We start from the raw sequence: 12,789 nt of genomic DNA, 5'->3' as shown, positions 1-12,789 counted from the left end.
GAGAGCCACAGATAGGCAAAGGAGTAGAGAGGAAGCTCCCACTCACTTACTTTAAGTGTGGATTTGAAGGACACATGGCCCAGGGCGGCCCACATCAGGTCCTTGTGGCTGACAGGACTGACAAGGCCCCAGCTCCCAGCTGGAAACAAAGGAGGACGCTTCAACGATTTAGATCCTCCCAGATGAGCCATGGGTGAGCATTAACATTACTGTGGTAAGTATATGCATTTTCTCCTGGACACAAGAGTCTATTATTTGATACTAAAAGCCTTCTGAGGTCCCAACTCTTCTCACTATTTCTTATTGTTGGAATTGACAGAAAACCTCAAAAGCAGTTCCTTACTTCACCTCTGCCTTGCATGCGGACTTCCCAGCTGTAAAACAACCCAGTGGTAGGTGGAATTTGGTCCAGGACTTAAGATCAATAAATGACATAGTTGAGCCTCTACATCTTGTGGTTCCTAACCTTTATACTATAACAGACAAAGTGCTAGCCAATAAGACTTTTATTTTAAGAACTACCTTCCCTCTGTAACTTGATTTGTGCCACTGTTAGAACCTCTACTTGGACTATTATTGCTTTTAATTTTTGACTCACATACTTTTAACTTGTTAGTTAAACTTGTGTCTTCTAGGCTGCAACAGTTCCATGATACATCTCCAAGGATATGAACACGTATGGCTAAGGACAACTGATAACAGTCCATCTAAATTCCAAAACCAATCTCCACAATAGTCCACGTATTTCCTATTGCCAAAGGGGCCCTTTAGAGTAGTGAGAGAAGATCTTCACCTTGAAATCTATAGCGTCCCTTTTCAGCAGTAAGTACCTAAGGGAATATGCCATCCCCTTTCCCTTATGAATCAGGGTGAAATCTCTCTCAGGGAGGAGTGATAGGGAATGGCAAAGGACACACTGACAAAGGAGATTAATCAGAACTGGTTTTGACAAGCACTGTGGCAATGAGACAATTAAAACAGAATTTCAAGGGGAAAAAAAGAGAGGAAAGAACTGGGGGGAGGTAGAGAAAATAGTGCAATAATGAATGAATGAATGAATAGAAATCCAAAATATCTGTAAATGTTCATCAAAATTAATAAAATAAAATTTAAAAAAAAAAAGAGGGATTGTGAAGGAAAGGAAGGCCCTCAACCAGATGGGACTGACATAAAGACTACAACAATGGGCTCAAGTGTCAGTGATTATGAGAATGGCACAGGACAGGGTTCAGATACATTATTCATAGTACTGCTATGACTCATACTTGACTTGATGGCACCTAACAAGAACAAATTCCACAGGGGGAACATTCCCCATTCACAACATCCACAGCACAAATCCAAATTCTGTAAGGTCATGCAGGTTTTCATGCCATCTCCACCTATTTCTATCCATTCTAACATTAAATATTTCTTCCAGCACTCTCTCTTCTGCTACTGGTTCTGCTAATCTGTTGCAACAGCCACCCAGGATTTAACCCACTATACTAAGGAATATGAGCTTATTAGGAAAGTCAACAGGTTACAATTCAGGTAAGAAACAGCACACAATTCTTCACTAAGGACAGCTGTGCTGGCAGGGTCTTTGATCTTCATTCAGCCTCATTGTTTCAGGACAGTGTTACAAAGGTCTCTTAGTCCTGCTAATTCCCAGTCTCCCCACCAGTCACCCAGAAAACTTGGTTGAAGGCCTCAGCACTAGCTCTAGCTCCATGGACTGCAGTCTCAAGCACAGCTGTTTCATGTCTTTGGTTACCCACGGCTGTTGCTCTCATCAAGATGTCATAGTAGTTACCTATAATACTACTACTACTACACTCTCTTCCTTGTCAGCACAAAGTTTCTTCTCTTTCCGCCTTGAAATCTGTTCAAGTTAAAGCTGGTGGGACAGAAAGACTGAGGAATGTCCTCATTAGTAGTATACATTCATTATTTGCATGTTCCCACCCAAAAGGTGCTTTCTTTCATCTCAATCACATCACTACCATAGCCCCAACTCTGTCACATGGCGAAAACATAAAACAAAAAATTGAAAAAAAGGAGGTGTAGTCTGCAGGTGCACTGCTAACCAACAAAAGCTATCTTTTCGGTAGTCCAAGTCCACCAGCCAGTCCTCTTGGGAAAGGTTAGCAGTATCTTCCTATGCAGAAAACTGCTGGAGGGTTAACTATGAGTAGGTTTTGACTCAATGAGTTGAATACTACAGGAGTGCTCTGAATGCACTTCTTCCATGACAAATGGTTCATCTGTTGGCAGTTCAAAGTATAGCCAATACACTGCTATCAATTCTTCTCTGGCCTTTCTTACTGTCAACTTTCACATGCATATGAAGCAAATGAAAATGGCCTGGTATGGGCCAGGTGCGCCTTAATCTTTAAAGTGACAATTCTGCTCTTTAATATGAAATCCTTGACAATGTCAATCTTTTCAGTTTATCATGGAAAGCAATAGATTTTAATAATGTACACATAGATTTCTGAAAATCATCTAACAATTACTGAAGATTGAACTACAAGGAAGATGACAGTTGAATTTTCTCAGCAAGTTGCATTTGTGGAGGAAAGGATAAACAGCAATTGACACTTATTATTATATCTATCCTCTGCCACCATCTTGACAACACTTGAGCCCACTGCTGCAATCAGTCTTTCAATCTCACCTCAATGAGGGTCTTCCTCTCTTTCTCTGGTCCTCCACTTTTCTAAGAATGCTGTCCCTTTCCAAAGAACAGCCTCTCCTAACAATATGTCCAAAGTATACAACAAAGCTTCATCATCTTGGCCTCTAAGAAGCATTCTGATTTCACTTTCTCTAGGATAGACTTGTCTTTCATCAGGTCATGGGACATTCAGTATTCAGAACTCTTCTCGAACAACACAACTCAAAAGCATAAATTTTTCTTCTGTTATCCTTATTCATTTTCTAGCTCTCAGAAGTACAGCAAGTGATTAGAAAGACTATGGCTTGAATCAAGCACACCTTAGTCTTTAGATGGACATCACCGCTTTTTTAGGACTTTGGACAGGTCTCTGACACCAGACTTTCTCAATGCTATACACTGTTGGCACCAGCAGCTAGGAAATCTTAAGATAATTTGCATGAAGAGCAAGGATGTCAGTCTAGAGACTAAGGTGCACTGGATCCAGGCCTTCACAATTACTTGATATGCATCAGAGAGCTGGACAATGATCAAGGATGACATTAGAATTTATGCTTTTGAGTTGTGGTGCTGGAGAAAAACTCTGAGTATACCATGGACTGCCAAGAGAACAGGTCTGTCCAAGAGAGGATGAAACCAAGCTGCTCCCTGGAGGCATTTTGAGACTCTGTCTCACATAATCTGGGCATGCAGCCAGAAGGGACCTTTCTTTGGAAAAGGGTACCATGCTTGGAAGGGTTGAGGGACAGCACAGGAGAGGAAGACCCCAGATGAAATGGAATGACAAAATAACTAGGGTAATGAGGGTAGGTGTGTCTGAGACAGTGAGATTGGCTCAGGATAGACCAGGGTTCAGGGATATTGAACACATGGTCACTGTGAGTCATAGTCAACTCAACAGCACTTAACAACAACATCCATCTCCTTACTGCTGGCAGAAAGTGTGTAAGCTACATAACTATGCAAGATGAAATTGTTGACAATTTTAATCTTCTCTCTGGTAGCTCAGTGGTAAGAAGCTGTAATCCCAAAGGCATGTAGTACAAATTCACCAGTTGCTCTATGGGAAAAGGGTGGGCAATCTCTGACATAACTGGTAGTCTCTGAAAACCTGCTGGAAGGTCAACTATGAGTCTGTTCCAACTCAACTGCACACAACAGTAACTCCATCTATCATAATGTTGTCCATTGGCGAGGATTTGTTTTCTTAATGTTGAGATGTTATCCATACTGAAGGCTGCAGTCCTTGAACCTCTGCAGCAATTACATAAAGTCATCTTCATTTTCAGCAAGCAAACTTGTGTCATCTGCATAACACAGGTTGTTGATCACTCTTCTTTCAACCCTGATGTCACAGTCTTCTTAATTTTAGTTTCTCAAATTATTTGCTCAGTATGTAGATTTGAATAGAAATGCAGAAAGGATGCAGCCCTGACACACAACTTTCCTAATTCCAAACCAAACCTTCCTGATTCCAAACCAAGCAGTAAGTAAATTCCCTTACTCTGTTCTGACAAGATCTTGTTTTAAGTATAGGTTTTGTATGATCATAATTAAGTATTCTGGAATTCTCATACTTTTCAATGTTAACCACAGCTGCTACAACCCACAGTCAAATGCCTTTGTATAAGACACTCTTTTAGTAAACTCTGCTTTCAGCCAAGATGCACCTGACATCAGCAATGGTATCCCTGGTGCAACGGCCTTTTCTAAACTCAGCCTGAACTGCTGGCATTTCTCTGTCAATGTGCTGTTCTAAATATTTTTGGCTGTTCTTCAGCAATATTCTGCCTGCATGTGATAATACTGCTTGATAATATCCACATTCTGTTGAGTCACCTTTCTTGGGAATGAGAACAAACAAGGATCTCTTCCAGACAGCTTGCCAGGTTAGCTGTGTTCCAAATTTCCTGGCACAGACTGATGAGCATGGTCAGGGTTGCATCTGGTAGTAAGAACATGTCAAATGATATGTCATCAATTCCTCAGGCCCAATTCTTTGTCAATGCCTTCAACGCAGCTTGAACTTTTTTCCTTATCACCACTGTTTCTTGATCATATGGTACTTAAACATGTCACATTATTATCTTTTAGGTTCCTCAATAATCCCATGATACAACCCAAAACCAAATTCACTATAATGAGTTGATTTCAATTCATAGCAACCCTAAAGTGCAGAGTAGAACCACCCTACTGAGGTTTTTTTTCCCGTTTTTTTGTTTGTTTGGTTTTTTTAATTTTTTTTTTTTTTTTAACCACTCTGAGTTTTAAGAGGTAGAAGATAATGCTTTCCATCTGATAAAGGGTAGAAGTCAGCCTGGCCCTAACAGTCTCCAATCTCAGCCTGTCTGCCTTTGGTGATGGTCCAAAGACCTCTATTTAAGATCCATGAACCGGATATCCATGATGAGAAGGAAGTTCTTAGGCAGTGGGCGGGGGGCTGGAGAGAGGACTGTAAACACCTGATGCTCCAGGTCCACACTGGTCACCACAATGAAGCCGGCAACACTCGTCTCCGACAGGTTCTCCTCCGTGCCCTCGGCAGTGCTAACGCTCAGCAGATGATGCACCATGTCTCGTCCCGGAGTAACAGGTACTAGCTTGAGCTGATTGTCCTCCTGAGACACGCCCAGAGGCAAACAGGAATCTGGAATGGTGGGGGCCCCCAACTTCGTAGATTTTCACATCTGAAAACTTGACATTGAAGGTATGGGGGTAGAAACAGCCTCGGAATCCATAAAAATACGGATACGTTCGTCCCTACATTCTCGCCGGAAGTCCTTGGAGCGCTCAACTACATCCCCTGATTTAGGAAGGAGTACAGTACATACAAAGTGGGGCAAGTCCCGTTTCAATTCATTGTACAGCCGTTCTTGATCCAGAACCACAACATTGACCTCAAAAGCTGATGCTGCATGCACCAGAGCCTGGTAACCAGAGCCCTTAACCCAGCCACAGGTGTTAATGACACAGCCACTCACAGAAGCCCTCCGGTTCACCTCACACCTCTGGTTGAACACATCTGCCAGACGAGATGTAATCTTATTATAAAGCTTGATGTTGGTGCCAGGAGTAGTGGAGCCGAAATGATAGACCAGAGGAGCCTGGATAGAGAAGCCCTCTTCAACATCTGCTGGACGTTCAATATAGAGGGCACCCATGGTCCCGGGGATGGACACGGAACCTTGGCCCACAACCAGTTCCACGTAAGTGGGACGGCGGCCCACTCGCACTGCATAGTTGAGCAGTAGGCGGCACACCGTGGACTTGCCCACATCGGTGGGGCCCACGACCATCACCCGGGGTCCTCGTTCTTCCTCCTTCTCCGCTTGCCTCCGCATCTGCTCCAAGGCTGTGTGGGTACTGAGGTAAAGCAGCATTGGGGTGTCCTTGGAAACATAAGTCACTTCAGTGCGGCCACTCAGCTGCACAGAACAGCCATGCCAAGTGAAAACGGCCACCTTGGCACCTGCATCAAAGGTGAATTTCTTGTTGTGCATCAATTCTGTGCCAAATATTTCTGCCATACCGGTCAGCAGCTCCAGCTGAACCGACTGAGATGCTTCCACCTCAAAGCGGAGTTCTCGCTCAAGTTCAAACTTAGCTGTTGGCTTTTTGTCATCATTGGCTTCCTCTCCCATCTTTTGTATGTAGCTGCTGAGCATGGTTCGTAGAGGTCCACAAGGCCCAAGTCTGTGGATCAGAAGTCCAGCTAGAAACGTTCCCGACGTTGGTGGCTCAAAGTTTGAAGAATCCACGATCAGTTGTTCAGATGTCAGGCTAGTTGCTGTGGAGGCTGACCAAAATATGACAGCTGCTAGCCCAAGTCCAGAGGTCAAATGGATCCAGACAGAGTAAAAAGCCTAAAAGCTTTACCCAACAGCTATATGGAATCCACGGAGACCACGCCCCCAAGGAAATACCCTTTCCACTGATTGGCTGCTCATAATAAATCTTATCATGGAAAGTAGTCTTTTGTATTCAATCTCCTCAACAGGATTGTTGTTGTGTAGGAATTAGGACCCACCCATTGTTGACCCTAGTTGAGTTTTCAGAGGCAGTAAATATCAGCAGAGGCGATTGCTCATTGGTCTCCCTTAGGGCAGCTGGTGGATTCAAACTGAATACCTTTGCACTGGTAATTCAATTGCCCTGAGCCATCAGAACTCCCTCCCTAGGCCCAGTGGATTATTATCCTTTACAACTGCCAAACCAGAGAGTTATGGGTTGTCAAGTTAACACACAGCCTTATCATCACACATAGTTGTTGTCATTTGGTTCCAAGTCATAGCAGAACCACAACTGAAGACTGGCCCCTGTGTCAGCCTCACAATCGTTGCTGCCCAATGTTGCAGCCACTATGTGGATGGTGAAGAGATTGTACACAGCTTTAGTTTGCTTGGCTCCACAGTCAACAGTCTTGGCACCAGCAGGCAGGAAATTAAAAGGCACACTGCCATGGGAAAGTCCGCTGTTAGGGACCTCTCCAAAGTACTGAAGAGCAATGGTGTCTCTCTGGAGACTAAGGTGCGTCTGATACAGGCCATGGTCTTTGCAATCATTTGTTATGCATCAGAGAGTTGGACAATGACCAAGGAGGATAGAAGGAGAATTGATGCCTTTGAGGTGTGGTGCTGGAGAAGAGTATTGAGAATACCATGGACTGCTAGGAAAACAAACAGATTCGTCCTGGAAAGGGTTAAACCGGGTGGCTCCTTGGAGGCAAGGATTCTGAGGCTCGTTCTAACATACTTTGAACATGTTGTGAGGAGGGACCGGTCCTTGGAGAAGGACTCATGCTTGGGAAGGTGGAGGGACAGCACAGGAGGGGAAGGCCCTCTATGAGGTGGATTGATTCAGTGACTGGGATAACTGGGATGGGAGTGTCAGGGACAGTGTGATTGGCACAGGACAGAGCAGAGTTTAGGGCTGTTGTACATAGGGTCACTATGAGTCGCAAGCAACTCGACGGCACATAACAACAACAACAACAACAACAACAACGTGTCTCTTTGCTCTGTTCTGACGACTGCCTCTTGGTCCAAGTACAGGTTTCGCATTAACATGATCAAATGTTCTGGGATTCCCATTCTTCTCAGAGTCAGCCATAGCTTGTTGTGATCCACACAGTCAAAAGCATAGTCAATGAAGCACAGACTGACATTCTTCTGGTATTCTCTGCTTTCTGCCAAGATCATCTAACATTAGCGATAATATCCGTAATACCACAACCTCTTCTAAATCCAGCCTGCACATCTGGCAGTTCTCTGTTGATATACTGTTCCAAATGTTTTTGGATAATGTTCAGCAGAATCTTGCTTGCATGTGATATTAATGATATTGTTCAATAATTTCCGCACTCTGCTGGGTCACCTTTCTTTAGAATGGGAACAAATATCTATCTTTTCCAGTCAGCTGGCCAGCTGGTTGTCCTCTGGGCTAGCTAATGCTGTTGTTGTTGTTGTTATGTGCCGTCGAGGTGCTTGAGACTCATAGCGACCCTATGTACAACAGCCCTAAACTCCGCTCTGTCCTGTGCCAATCGCACTGTCTCTGACACTCCCATCCCAATTATCCCAGTCACTGAATCAATCCACCTCAAAGAGAGCCTTCCTCTCCTGTGCTGTCCCTCCACCCTCCCAAGCATGATATCCCTCTCCAGGGACCGGTCCCTCCTCACAACATGTCCAAGGTATGTTAGACGGGGCCTCAGAATCTTTGTCTCCAAGGAGCCACCGGGTTACTGGCTTCAGAATGCAATTTCCTAGACCCCAGAGCCATTTGTATTCGGTTCAGAGAACTTAAACAGCTCCAACTAAACTCAATGGTCTTTCATTGAAGACCACTGAACTGTGCCATGTCTGGCATACCATCATCTCCCGGATTAACAGGGGTATCACCTTAATGCACTCACTGTACTCTTCAATGAGGGTACCATCCTTGGGATTTCAGTTTGACAGTGATTATCACTTCACATTAACCATATCTGCCAGAGTGCCTGCCAACATACACCACCCTCTAGACAGGCAAAGACACAATCCCTGCCCAGATGATCCCTACGCAGTAAAACTGTTCACCAAACATGAAGGCAAAATTAGGACATTCCCAGACAAACAGAAACTAAGGAAAGAGGTCAACTTAACATGAGCTCTTTGCACCAAGAGCCAACAAGTGTCAATAAAGCAAAATAAACATACTGGATAACATCATCAAGAAACTGATCAGGAAATAGAAATGCAAAAAATATGTTAAACAAGTTGTTGTTATTGTTGTAGATGCCATCATAGTTGACTACAACTCTTAAAAGACCCTATGAACAACAGTTCTGAACCTTAACCTATTCTCAACGCATCTCCTTGAGGGTCTTTCTCTCTTTCATCATCTTCTACCTTCCTCATTATGATGTCTCTAAGGATAGGTTCCTCCTGAAAACAGGTCCAAAGTGAGAGAGGTTTCACCATCATTATCTCTAAAGAGTCCTCTGGTTGCACGTCTTCCAAGGCAGGCTGTCTGTTGTTTGGCAGTCCATTCTACATTCAATATTCTTTACCAAAACCACAATTTAAAGGCACTGAATTGTCTCTGGTCTTCCTTAATCAATGCCCAATTGTCAGATGTATGGAAGCAAATGAAACTATTAAAGTATGGATCACCACCCCCTTAAGTCTTTAAATTGACATTCTTGTTCTTTGGAATTTTGGATAGGTTCATGACAATAGATTTCTCCAGTGCAACTTATCTTTTGATTTCTTGACTGACTGCGACCAAGGCTGTTAGTTTTGGATCTAAGTAAAAATGAAATCATAGAAAATGTCATTTCCTATCATAATGTTGCCTACAGGCCCAGTGGTGAGGATTTTTGTTCTGGTAAAGGTGAGTTGTAATTCACATTGCACGGAAGGCTGTAGTCTTTCATTTTCTGCACCATGTATTTTAAGTTGTCTTCACTTCTGGCAAGCAAGGTGTCATATGCATAAAGCAAGTAGTTGATGAGTCTTCCTCCAATCCTGATGTTGTATCTTCAAATAATACAGCTTCCCAAATTTGCTCAGCATACAGATGGAACAGGTATGGAGAAAGGATAAAACCCTCACACATACCTTTCCTGATTTTAAATCATGCAGTATTCCCTTGTTCTGTATGGATAAACAGCTTTCTTGGTTATGTATAGATTACACATGAGCACAATTAAGTGTTTAAGTATTCTGGGATACCTGATCTTTTCAACGTTATCCTTAATTTGTTATGAACCACACTGTCAAATGCCTTTGCATAATCAATAAAACACAAGTAAACATCTTCCTGGTATTCCATGCTTTCAACCAGACAATCTTGGCTCTTGACTGGCATGTTAAGCATGTTTTTACTGTTAGGTGCCATAGAGTTGACTCACTGTAACCCTAGGAGGAAGAGATTTGAATCCTGTTTTTTTCTGTGCCATCCTCAACATCTCTGACACATGTGAAGCCCATTGTTGCAGTGACTGTGTTATCACCTTCTTAAGGGTCTTCCACTCCTTCACTGACCCCTCCGCCTCGCAAGCATGATGGCCCTTTCAAAGGTATAATCTCTCCTAACAACATGCTCAAAGTATATGAGACAAAGCTTTATATCAACTTCATATAGTAGTTACTATCATTTATAACCATACCTTGGAATCTGCACTTCTCTCAAGACTTATCTGTTTGGTTTTTATGGCGTCCATGGGATATTCAGTACACTTCTCCAAGACCACAACTCAAAAGCATCAATGCTGCTTCTGTCACCTTTCATTGTCCACCTTTCAGATGCACTGCAAGTGACTGAATAGAACAATGGTGATGAAGGATGAAGTTCAATATTCACTGCAGCATTTGCCAGGGTGCAGAGGGTGGTTGTGGAGGGGAAGGCCCCAGGAAATTATGAGATACCAACTAACATGTCAACAAACAGATGCAGCCCTAGGTAAGCTCACCAAGCTGTGCCAGGAAATTTGGGAGGACAGCCACCTGGCCAACCTAGTGGAAGAGATACATTTTTGTTCCCATTCCCTAAAAAAGGTGATCCATCAGAATGTGGAAATTACCACTATCATTCAAATATATGCACCAACAACTAGAGCCAAAGAAGAGGAAACAGAAGATTTATACCAACGTTTGCAGTCAGAAATTGATCAAACATGCAATCAAGATGCATTAATAATAATGGGCAACTGGAATGTAAAAGTTGGGAACAGGGAAGAAGGATCAGTAGCTGGACAACATGGGCTTGGTGAGAGAAATGAGGCTGGAGATAGAATGATAAGAGTTCTGCACATTCAATGATTTATTTATTGCAAATACCTTTTATAAGAAACATAAACGCAGGCTATACACATGGATTTCACCTGATGGTATGCACAGGAAAAAGGATTACCTTTGTGGAAAGATTTGCTGGAGAAGCTCAACATCAGCAGTGAAAACCAGGCCTGGTGCTGATTGTGTGACAGACCACCAACTACTCATATGCAAATTCAAGCTGAAGTTGAGGAAAATTAAGTCAAGTCCTCAGGAACCAAGATTTGACCTTAAGTCTGTCCCACTCGAATTCCAAAACCATCTCAGGAACAGGTTTGAGGCCTTGAGCACCAATGAGCGTAGACCAAATGAGCTCTGGGAGGATATCAAGAAAATCGTCCATGAAGAATGCAAAAGATCATTACAAAGGCTAAAGAAGAAAAGACCAAGATGGATGTCAGATGAGACTCTGAGTATTGCATTAGAGCACCGAGAAGCCAAAGCTAAAGGAAGAAATCAAGAAATCAAAGGGCTGAATAGAAAATTTCAAAAGGCAGCCCGGGACGACAAAGCAAGATACTATAATGAAATGTGCAGAGAGCTGGAGTCAGAAAATCAAAAGGGCCAGACTCGCTCAGCGTTTCTTAAGCTGAAGGAGTTGAAAAACAAATTCAAGCCACGGGTGGCAATACTTAAAGATAGTTTGGGTAGAATGTTTAATGATCCAGGATGTATAAAAAGGAAGATCGAAGGAGTACACAGAGTCACTGTATCAGGAGGAATTGGCTGACACAGAGGAATTTCATGAAATAACATATGAGCAAGAACCTATGGTGATGAAGAAGGAAGTTCAAGTTGCTATGAAGGAACTGGCAAAAAACAAGGCTCCAGGAATTGACTGCATACCAACTCATTTATTTCAAAAAACAGACGCTGCCCTGGATGTGCTCACTAAGTTGTGCCAAGAAATCTGGAGGACAGCCAGATGGCCAACTGACTGGAAGAGATCGATATTTGTTCCCATTCTAAAGAAAGGTGACCCAATAGAGTGTGGAAATTATCGAACAATATCACTGATATCACATGCAAGCAAGATTCTGCTGAACATTATCCGAAAACATTTGGAACAATATGTCAACAGAGAACTGCCAGATGTGCAGGCTGGACTTAGAAGAGGTCATGGTACTAGGGATATTATAGCTAATATTAGATGGATCTTGGCAGAAAGCAGAGAATACCAGAAGAATGTCTATCTGTGCTTCCTTGACTATACAAAGGCTTTTGACTGTGTGGATCACAACAAGCTACAGCCTACTCTGAGAAGAATGGGAATCCCAGAACATTCGTGCTAATGTGAAACCTATTCTTGGACCAAGAGGCAGGGAGACACTGGATGGTTCAAAATCAAGAACGGGGTCCATCAGGGATGTATTTTGTCACCATAGCTTTTCAATCTGTATGCAGAACAGATCATCCGAGACACTGGGCTGTACGAGGATGAATGTGGCATCAGGATTGGCGGAAAAATCATCAACAACCTGCATTACGGAGATGACACAACCCTGCTCGCTGAAACTGAGGGAGGACCTGAAGCGCTTGCTGCAGAAGGTCAAGGACTGCAGCCTCCTATATGGACTGAAGCTCAACATCAAGAAAACAAATATTCTCACCACTGGGCCAATCGGCAGCATCAGGATGGATGGTGAAGAGAGTGAGATAGTTAACAGTTTTAGTTTATTTGGCTCCACAATCAACACTCTTTGTAACAGCAGCCAGGAAATCAGGAGACTAACTGCATTAGAAAGTGAGCTGTGAGGGACCTCTGAAGAGGACTGAAGTGCAACGATGTGAGGCTGGAGACTAAGGTGCACCTGA

At 43.1% G+C, this 12,789-nt stretch overlaps 1 protein-coding gene and 1 pseudogene across 1 annotated transcript in view; both read right to left on the bottom strand.

Moving 5' to 3' along the window:
• The window catches only part of HDAC2 (histone deacetylase 2), a 61,267-nt gene that overhangs the window by 39,450 nt on the left and 9,028 nt on the right, over positions 1–12,789 (bottom strand). The gene's annotated exons all lie outside the window — the stretch shown is intronic.
• On the bottom strand, positions 5,035–6,300 carry LOC102862313 (annotated as a pseudogene).

This window comes from Elephantulus edwardii, unplaced genomic scaffold (genome assembly GCF_000299155.1).
Source record: "Elephantulus edwardii isolate Elephantulus edwardi_28Jun2011 unplaced genomic scaffold, EleEdw1.0 scaffold00002, whole genome shotgun sequence".
NCBI lineage: Eukaryota > Metazoa > Chordata > Mammalia > Macroscelidea > Macroscelididae > Elephantulus > Elephantulus edwardii.
The sequence above is the reverse complement of the archived record's forward strand: the minus strand, read 5'-3'. Positions and strand labels throughout refer to the sequence as shown.